The sequence below is a fragment of the Adiantum capillus-veneris genome, chromosome 7 (assembly GCF_014529385.1).
Source record: "Adiantum capillus-veneris isolate H3 chromosome 7, ASM1452938v2, whole genome shotgun sequence".
NCBI lineage: Eukaryota > Viridiplantae > Streptophyta > Polypodiopsida > Polypodiales > Pteridaceae > Adiantum > Adiantum capillus-veneris.
Window position 1 is genome coordinate 16,564,270 of NC_140937.1, and position 10,401 is coordinate 16,574,670.

The window sequence follows — 10,401 nt, forward strand, 5'->3', positions numbered from 1 at the left end:
CTCCCATCAATAATGGTGCCGAAGGGTTTCAAGTAAGATGTGTTCTACATTGATGTTTTCTTGATTTCTTGTTGTTTTCATTTTAATCTCTAATCCAACATATATATATATATGTATCTAATCTCATCTCCTTAACCAAACCTATCTCTCTCATTCTTAGTAATTCATCCTCTCTAAGTTCTCTTGCTACAGGTACATCTCTCCCCGCAGTATCCTTATTGCCTACGGGAAAGAATAGGGCTTGGGAGGGAAACTTCTCATCTCTTCACTTCTCTCATATCTACATTTCTCACATTCTATCCTAGATGAATAACCCACATGATGATCATTTCTATTGCTTTCACTCTGTACGATCTATTAGAATTAACGTATGGATTAGCCGTAAAATACACTTTCAACAACGTATAGTGTTTCTCTTCGGCCCTGAAAGGCTCAATGAAATACTTCTATCACCGGATCCCATCATACTACCTCTCATAGACTATAATTTTTCTTTTGATGTAAGCGTAGTTATCTTGCTATGAACCAAGAGGATTTGTACACACAATTAATCCCAATCACTAGACAAAATATATATATTATAGTAAGCACAAAACTACAATTCCAAAGATTGCGCACTTCTTTAGATTGCTTTTCTAGCTTGGGAAAAACAAGAAATGACCCCAATGGATTAAACATTAACATTAGCTTATATCCAGAATTATCAAAGATAAGTGTGTCAGGTGGTAGGTCAGGAAAATTTTCGAGATTCTCGTGGAACACCAGTTTATCTGTCGCGCCTAATTTAAAAGGGGCCCTTGTGCACTGCGCCTGACTTACCACTCTATTGAATCTTTTGTGGTGGTCAGGGAACGTTGTCGCTAGCGTGCGTTTGAGCTTCTCAAACTTGCAGCAACTCCATATCCACACTTCGAACCATCTGAAACAAAAATTCAGAAACACTTCTGCATCGGGCCTTACCCAAAACTGTGTATCCCCTTCAACAACATACCGCATTTCTGGCGAGTAGGGCAATTCTTCACCATATTTTCCATCAAATTTCTTGAGCAGTAATCATTAAGGTCCAAAATGAGAACCCTACGTTGGACGCTCAATGAAGGTGGTGGCCTTGGCCATATCAGGGGGATTCTTTTAATTAGTCTATACCATAGAGGAAACACGAGCACTGTAGGAGACAACACACAATTCCATATTGCAATAATGTCAGCCCTGCCATTTTGTTTGTCAGCCCTGAACCTATTTGCAAGGCGCTATTCTTCAACTGAAAACATATCTGCAGATGCAAAATTACACAAGACTCAAATTTAAATATGCAATTAGGACATATCTATAGATTGAAATCATACAATAAAAATACACAATGTTCAAAAATTAGGCACAAGATGAAAGAGACGTCGAATGGGAAAGAAAGTTATATTAATTTCAGAAGTGGTTACATAAAAAGAAACATAGGGGGGGCAAACTATAATCTTTTGCAAGCTCTGGGTTTAGGGTCAAAACTTGTGCCGGTATTCTGCATCTCCTTAGTGTCTTCTATGTCCATTTCCTCTTCTAGCTGCCCGTGGGTCTCTTCCTCTTCCTTGATTTTTTGCTCCATTTCAGGCTTCTCATCTCCAATCTTCTCGATTTTTTTTCTTTTTGCCTTTCTTATATGCTGAGCAAGGGTCTCCTCGGGACTTCCCTCCAGTCTGACATCTACACGACCATCAGCTATAGAAAGATGTGCAACAAAAGATCACTTATCAGAGCCTTAATCAATGAAAAAACTTACTTTTTCCACGTTGGCCTCGTTTTCTCGGGGTCTTTGATCTTGTCACCCGCACGCCAGTGTCTAGCAACACGTCCTCTTCCTCATTCTGGGTTTTCCCTTCAACACCAGTCGTACTCTGCTCCTTTACCTCAAAGTTTTGTTCTTCTTGTGTTTTTTCCGAAACAGGTTTCTCAGCATTACTAGGGACACTTTCATCAAGCAAAACCTCCACAGATGTCTTGTATGCACGCGTCACTGCATCGTTCCCTGTGTCTTTACCTGCAGTAGTTCTGAAGCAGCTTGACTCTGAAAAAACATCAGAGAAGAAAAAAATCAACCACCTGATTACCCATTGAAACAATTTTCTCACCCGTTTTTGGGCATGGTTCAACTGGCTTCTTCTTTAGAAGGGATTGGTCTTCTGCAGAAATAACTCCGGGGTAATCCTTAAGCATGCACTTTCCTTTCTCAGCCAAGTGAGCATAGCAGAATGCATGGTATGCATGTGAACAAGGCAATAGAACAACATGGCTTGAGCTATTGTGATCATGAATTTTTACACCACAAGCATTGTACACATCAATGAGAACAACACTATGTCCAAGAGCTGAAACTCGTGCAGGCAAGACTATGGGTTCAGGTAGCATTGGTTGACTAATCATCTCTGTCACAAACGTGACACAGAGACCAAAGGTTTCCTCACGCTCCAAGCATTTGAATAATTCTTGCATACATGTGCCTGCTGTAGGGTGGCTTTTGCTTGGTCAAATTTTTCTTGGAGGCTATCAAGAAAGCCTGTTGGTACATTGGCATCGTCAGGGAAGTGCATTCAAATGGTGTCAAGGGCACCCTCGCAACGGTGCACATCAACAACATATTTGACCATAGAATCCTTAGCCTTCTAACACTCGGCTGATACATTGTCATGAGATTTTCTAACCTCAACAAGAAGTTCTTGCAAGGAAGTGGATACTTCAACACTAAACGTAGATTGAGTAGCGGCAAAAAGCCCACTTCCGGATGGGGTATTTACTAAGAAGATGGCAGAACCACTTGGGGTTCCTGTGGATACTTGGGAAGTCTCTAACTTCCATTGTTCTCTTTTCCTATCTAAGTGACCTTCATTGGTCACATTCTTCACCACCTCAGATGCAAACTCAGCCCACTTAACCGGACCTGTGCATACAAAATAAACATATTCGCGTGCAAACTTGACTCCCAGCAGATAGTTTGGTGGTTTGGATTGGTACACCTGCTTGTAGAGATGGTAGAGTGCCTTGTAGTGATCCGGCCTTGCTGTTTTTATCGGCACTTTTTTCTCCTTCACTGGAAGACACGTGAAAACTCTCATCCAGTCATATATGGGCACATCTTCATCTGTCAACTTCCTAACATATTTCCCCTCAAGATTTAATCCATATTCCCTGTGAAAATCCTCCTTTGTCGTGCAAAATGCCTTTAATGGCACCTCCACATCCTTGGGGTGAACAAAGCTGCTGATTTTGGGAGGAGGCTGTAACTTCTGTCTATGAAAGGAATAAATCCATATTCATTACTCAATGTATCCACACCTCAATACTCTACTACGGATACAGGTCCGTTGTACACAACACAGAGAGAGATAGAGAGAGGCGACCTACCTTCGTGGGAGAATGTCGGGTCTTTGTGGGGGAGACCTGTCGGGCTGCATTCCTTGGGCTCTTTCTTAGGTTGCTATCCATAGCGAAGGATAAGAAGCATGCACAGGGGGCTATAGAGTGAGCTGAGAAAGGCGCAGAAGGAGAAAGGCATGGAGATATGCAGAAGTACAGTCATGAAAACATTCGACTGAACATTCGTCCTGACGTGGGCTCCACACGTGTTTTTGAATCCTCCACATAATTTTTAAGATTTTGTATCCTCCACACGATTATTTAATTCAAACAATTCTTGCCCATAACACTAGTTTCATACCCCCTAAATTTTAAGCCTCCAAAAGCAACTTTCAACCAGTTAAAACCGGGCCACCTGTTCATGCATCCACCCCAAGATGAACACCTATCACTAGCCCTAGAATAGAATTTATGGCCAGCATGCAAAAATGGTGACGAAGAAGAATTACAAACAAGGGCACCGCCAGTGGCCACAAGGTTAAGGAGGAGACTTGTCAATGCCTTGGAGCAAGAAGCAACCACAACAACTACGACTGCAACAAAGGCAAAAAAATGCAACAATGAAGAAGAGGAGGAGGAGGAAACTCCCCTAGAAAGTAAAACTAAAAAAAGAGGGAAAGCCAAAGTCAAGGACTCAATGCCAAAGAAGTGACCTCGCCTCACTGCAATGGTAGAAGAACCAGCCCAAATAGCGGCAAGGGTAGAAAGAGAAGCAACCACATTTGAGCTCCAGAGAGGACTCAAAGTAGATTTTGAAGAAAAGTGGAAACCTTCACCAAAGAGTTTCAATGTCCCATGTACTACCCACATGATGATCCTATGGCAGGATTGGAATATCTCTAGCAAAGAGAGGAGCGTCAAAGAGAACGAGCAAAGACACAAAAGAAGAATCAACACCAGAGAGGAACAACCCAAACATGAATAAGGCAACAACAAGGAAGTTCCACACATAACTCCTCCCAATCGGCAACTTGGACAAGACGCAAGGGCTCATAATGTAGAAATTTTAGAAGAACAAATAGAATCTCCCAATATGCCTACAAAAGAATAAGCTGACAAGCCAAGTGAAGCACTCCCAATGGAAAATCAAGGTACATAGTCAAATCAGCTTGAAGCGGGAACTTCCAAAAAGTTAGAAAGCTTGGAAGAGAGCGATGAGTATGCCCATTATGCTCATGAAGCTATGGACATGATGAAAGAGGATATTTATGCTCGCCATCAATAGCTTCATACGTTGTATCAGTGTCTAGAGAACTCAAATCAAAAGCTTTCCTTTAATGAGGCATACAAAAAATCCATGGATGCCACAAACAAGAAACTACATGAGCTGACTGCAAAGTCTGAAGCAGAATTGGAAGCCCTAGGATCCTAAAACCATCAACAAGAGCAATAGCTTTAGGAGGTAACCTTTGTGTTACACGACTCCACATCATTAGTTCAACGATTATAAGTCCATCTAAATATTGCAAATGTTGAGTTGGCCCAGTCAAAATCTCACTGCCAAGAACAGAATCAACTGCTAAACTAGCTCAAAGATAACCCCATCATAGCTACATTGCAAAGCACGGATGAGGCCTACAAAGCATTTGAACAGAAAGTTGGAGACTTTGAAATGGAAATAAAGTTGGAGCAGATGCAGTTCCATGAACCCTCCATTGGGTTCATGCAGCAAGAAGAGAGCTACCAAAAGGAAATTGCACAGTTGAAACAAGAACTTAGCAAAGCTCAAGATGCTGCTAAGCCTCAAGTATCCACATCAGGTGAATTTCAACCAGACACAGCAATGGGAGATACAGTTGCCTTGTAGTTTATGAACTTTAATGAAGCCAACACTGAAGAAGGCAATCTCCCAGAGCTTGTGATTACCAAAGAAGAAGCTGATATAATGCCCCAGGTGGGAGTGCCTGGAATGATCCTCCTAACCTCCCTTTAAATAGCCCCCTTGGGCTTCATTCTCTATCCACACTAGCAGCCGGCCCCTTGGGCCTGGTCCTTGGCCACCGGGTTGTGCCCTTGGCATGACATCACTCTTCCCTTGGAGAAGCGTTATTGTCCTCAAAAACAAGACTAGTGAGACACTAATATATGCCACAGTGGCATCCTTCATGGATCCATCTATTCTATGAGAGGTTCAACAAAATCATGAGTAACATCCTAATTGTACACATTGTTGTCCCTATGCAACCATCTTGGTGTAACCTTCTCATATACAACATAGCGTATAAACTCCTTTTAGAACTCTCTTGAGTATGCTAAACAAGTGATCACAACTCAGGAGTACCCAAAAGAGTACCCTTGTCACTTTTAATGAAAGTAAATTGCTGACGTCACTCAACAGCTAATTTTAACTCCTTGACTTGTTATCTTCTCGTATCAATAAACAACCCCACCATCAGTGGTCAAAGTTGAGAACCTAAATTATACTCGAAGAGACTAAACCTAGTCACAAACTTGCTTTATTGTACAATAGGCCAATTCCAACTAGAGCAATAAATGCATACTAATTGGATTGTGTGGTGCTAACGTATGAACTTTGCATATCCTTTAGCAAAAGATTACACTTTGTAATCTGCCTATACCGTGGATACTGACAGTAGCATAACTATTGTAATATGCCTATCCCTTTGCATACTTGCAGTATCATAAATTTTTAAATCTGGCTATCCCCTTGGATACTGACAGTAGTGAGGTGGCTAGGATTCCCCACGGTTTACAGACAGTCTTCCAAATCACTGGTAAAACAAGGAGCCCAACGACGTACAACATTGCTAAGAAAATGACAATGTCATGAATAACCATCTTGGTTAACTTAAAAGATCCACAAGCACCCAAACCAAGCCATGACCTCTATTGGTGATTGGTAGATCCAAACAGAATCTAACAGAGAGACTTCACATAGAATGCAAAACGCTTCATAGCACCAATGTAATGAATATGCATGCCGTTCCAAATCAGCCTTTGCTAAACACTAGGGCCCATAGCAGCTAGTGTGCATGCATTTAGAAAAATAGATCGAAACCTATATATCCATGATCATACTTGGCAATACTTATGGAAAATGTGATGCTCCTAGCACTCATTAAAAGGGTATTGTAAATAGTTCTGAAAAGAAACTAATACTTTCTATAGTAACCATTTGCAAGCCTTGCAAAAATGTTGTTTGAACCATAGTAGAAGGGGAAATATAAGGCACTTTTAGGAACAAACAATGAAACTTTTTCATTAACAACTCATAGCCTTGATATATGTATAAACAACCATCTGGAATGTTGTTTAGCAGCAATTGCACCTTAACAAGTCATTTTAAGTATTTGACAATTTCTAGCACTGAAATTGCTCCTGATAAGTCGTGCTGAAAATGGTCTAGAAAACAGATTTGACTAGCACCTAGGGACATCTTTGCAATACATAATTGAAGTAGCGGTGCTAGTGTCTGTCCCAAAAACTCATATTCGCCACATGTGGAATATGTCTCAGGTAAGGATGTTTTAAAAGGCATCCTTCAAGTACGGCATGTACTTGGTGTGGAGGTAACTGTAAACACGGATGCGATGTGCATGAGAGAGACCCTCATTATCCACGCTCCACACTGGCTAAACCGAAATCCTTGAGTTCTTAGACCATGGTGTATCCCATGTGACAACATGTGCCAAATCAAGCCCTACAAGTGGGTCCATAACCATGGAATGCAAAAATTTATTGTGGACACTAAAGCCCAAATTTCTTAGCTCGTACGTAATCGTGTCTCCCTCTTGACTCTGCCAACCTGATCGTATTACTTTGGCCCCCTCCAAGTTTGCTGGCCACCGTGCAATATAAGGCTTGCAGCTATTTCAAAATTGTGAGCATTTATGCAACACATGTATGGAATATTGCAACTGAAGGTGGGAGCATCAGAATGATGTGTGATAGACATATTGGTCTTGATGGCTAGGTTATACCTACATTGGCAATGCCCTTTTAGGGTAAGAAGTGGATACTCTACTTGTGCTGTAGAGTTATGCGTTTCTAATGTGTTGCAGATTGTCTTTCGGTAGTTTAGAGTAAGAAGTGGATACTCTGCTTGTGTTGCAAAGTTATGAGTCTCTAATGTGTTTCATATTGTCTTTGCAAGGAAAAACTCCCTTGTCCTTGCGCCAAGTGCAAAAGGGCAATCCCTCGCTTGAGGCGCATTGCATTGGAGCATGTGAAGAACGAAGGGCTTTGCCTTCCTCGAAAAAGCGCTTGGAGAGATGAGAGCATCAATCACCCCTTGCTTGAGGAGGTGCCCCATTGATCTGTGTTCCATGGTGGTGCACTGATGCACAAGGCCAAACGACAAAGACAAGAGCTATTGGACAAATTAGGTGCACCGCATGGTGATCCTCCCACTAGCTCTACTTCGACAGCTCCTCTGGCATCTCAGGTGCACTTTGAGGTAGAGGATGAGCACATGTTTGACATGTGTGATGAGTTAGTGACTCATGCACGCGACATGTGCGAGGAGGATTTCCTGCCATGCACTCAATGGGTAGCAACAATGGAGGACAGATTGCTGGTGAGTGCCCTGAACACCTCTTTACGATGGTGTACAGTACTCGGTGCTTTGGGCATAGTTGGAAGCCCTCAACTTGCAAGAGAAATTTTGTTGGAGCAATTCAAGTGTCGATGCACTGCTTGGGTAAGTTTGAGATGTGGCTTTTTATACATCTCTCTCGCTTTATGGTGCCTCCTTGCAATTGTATTAATTTTCTTGTTTGTTGAAGTATGATGGGAAAAATGTTGCCAAAAGATCACCATATGCCTCCAGGTCATCAACCAGCTAGATCGTATGTCACTGCACTTGGAATGGAGTATGAGGGCATCCATGCGTGCATCAATGATTGCATGCTATACTGCAATGAGAATGCACATGCTACCTCATGTCCTGTGTGCGGGGAAGCACAATACAAGACCGGAGTGAGCGGGGTTCACCTACCCCGCAAGGTATTGAGACATTTTTCGTTAATCCTTTGCATTCAACACATGCTTAAAAGCAATCCTACCGTGGAGCTTCTTGCGTGGCATGCCAACCACCACTCAAATGATGGAATGATGTGTGTCCCTATCGATTCATCTGCATGGAGGCAGATCAAAACTCAATGGCCAGAGTTTGGGTTGGAGCCTCAACACTCGAGGCTTGTGTTAGCAAGTGATGGTGTCAACCGCTTCGGCACTAAGTCTACTTCATGGAGCACTTGGCCTATGGTGATCATCAACTATAATATTCCACCATGGGAGACAACAAGAGGGGAAATATATATCTTTCCTTGCTTATGCCAAGGAAGTACAAAGTGTCGAATATTGAAGTCTACCTCGAGCCCCTCATCCAAGAGTTGGAGGAGTTATGGAGAGGCATCCCTGTTGTAGATGTCTCACTTGAAAAGGGGGAGAGAGAAGCCATTGTGAGGGGAATCCTTATGTGGACTATGCACAACTATCTTAGGCTTGGAAAGATTTCTTGTATCTCCCTTATCCTTCTCTCTCCCTTTATTTTTCTCTCTCTCTCTAGAGATATGATATGTATGCAGGGTTGTCCACATCAGATCACAATGTATGTCCTACTTGCATGCCATCATTGGTGACAGAGAGTCCCGATGCCTTGTGCAAGGTAATCTATCCAAACAACCGTCATTTCTTACCCCAAGGCCATAGCAAGCACAAGGCTCCAACAAATGGGAAGACGCCTCTAAAGATCACGATGGCAAATTGGGCAGCCATTTGGGAAGAGCACTAAAACAACAATCTGGCTGTCCTCCACCAAAAGGTCTATCAAGGTATTCCATATTTTTAAGGCTTCCATATTGGAAGGACTTAAAAATACACCTCCTCTTGGATCCCATGCAGATATTTAAGAATGTAGCCCAAACCCTATGGGACCACATTACTGGCAAGAAGGACTCATTGGGTGCGAGGGATGATTTGAGGGTCTTGAAATGTCTCCCCACCTCTACTACTCCACGTCGTGCCCCCAATTGGAAGATTGTGCTTCCTAAACCGCCACAGATGCTAGCCAAAGAAGAATTAGACAAAGTGAAGGGTAGCACTTCGTTTCTCACACCAACAGGATACATGAGGTTGCTAAAGGGAGATTCCACAAAAGAGAAGAAGGGTGGAAGCATTCAATTGTATGGGTTGAAGTCCCATGATTTGCACAAGATGCTTCTGGTAATGTCCCTCTCCCTATTCTATCTATTGTTTGTGTATATGACTTTCTCTCACTTTCCCTTCCCCTAGTTTACATTGTAGTTCATTTTTCCAGTGAGTATGTGTATATGTCAGGACAAGAAAGTCAGGGATGCTATTTTCAAACTTGGAGAGCTAGTAAGGTACACCACAAGACTTACTTAGCTACACATTTTTTATGTGCACATCAAACTCAACTAGCACTTAGTGTATCCTTGTGTGTTCTCTTGCAGATTTGTGATCTCCAAGGAAATTGAAATAGATGCTATCCTTGCTGCTCAAACACTTGCAATAGAAATTGTGTGTTCCATTGAGGATGCATTTCCTCGATCGGTCCTTCTTAGTCAAATCCACCTCTTGGTTCACGTGGTGGAGGAGATCGCGATATGTAGAATAGTGCATGCACGATGGATGTTTCTTCTTAGAGAGGTTTTTAAAGACTCTCAAAGATTTTGTGCGGCTACGTTCTCAACCTGAGGCATGTATGGCAGAAGGGTGGATCGTGCAAGTGGAATTTGTTTACATCTCAGATTATTTGGCACAAGTTGATCCTTCAATCCCTTGCATGTGGTCAAACGAGGAAGATGCAAGGATGAATTCTCACTTGCCAAGTGGAAAGGGAAAACTATTTAACATGGATATGAATCTATCCCGAGTGGTCAATAGCTTTTTTATTCTCAATGCAAAGGTTATGATCAAGTGGGTGGACTTGTGGACAATGGCAAAGTCAAAGCCTTTGCAAGAGAGAGAAGCATGGAAACAAGTACATGGAGGAAGGAGGGCACCCCCAATGCC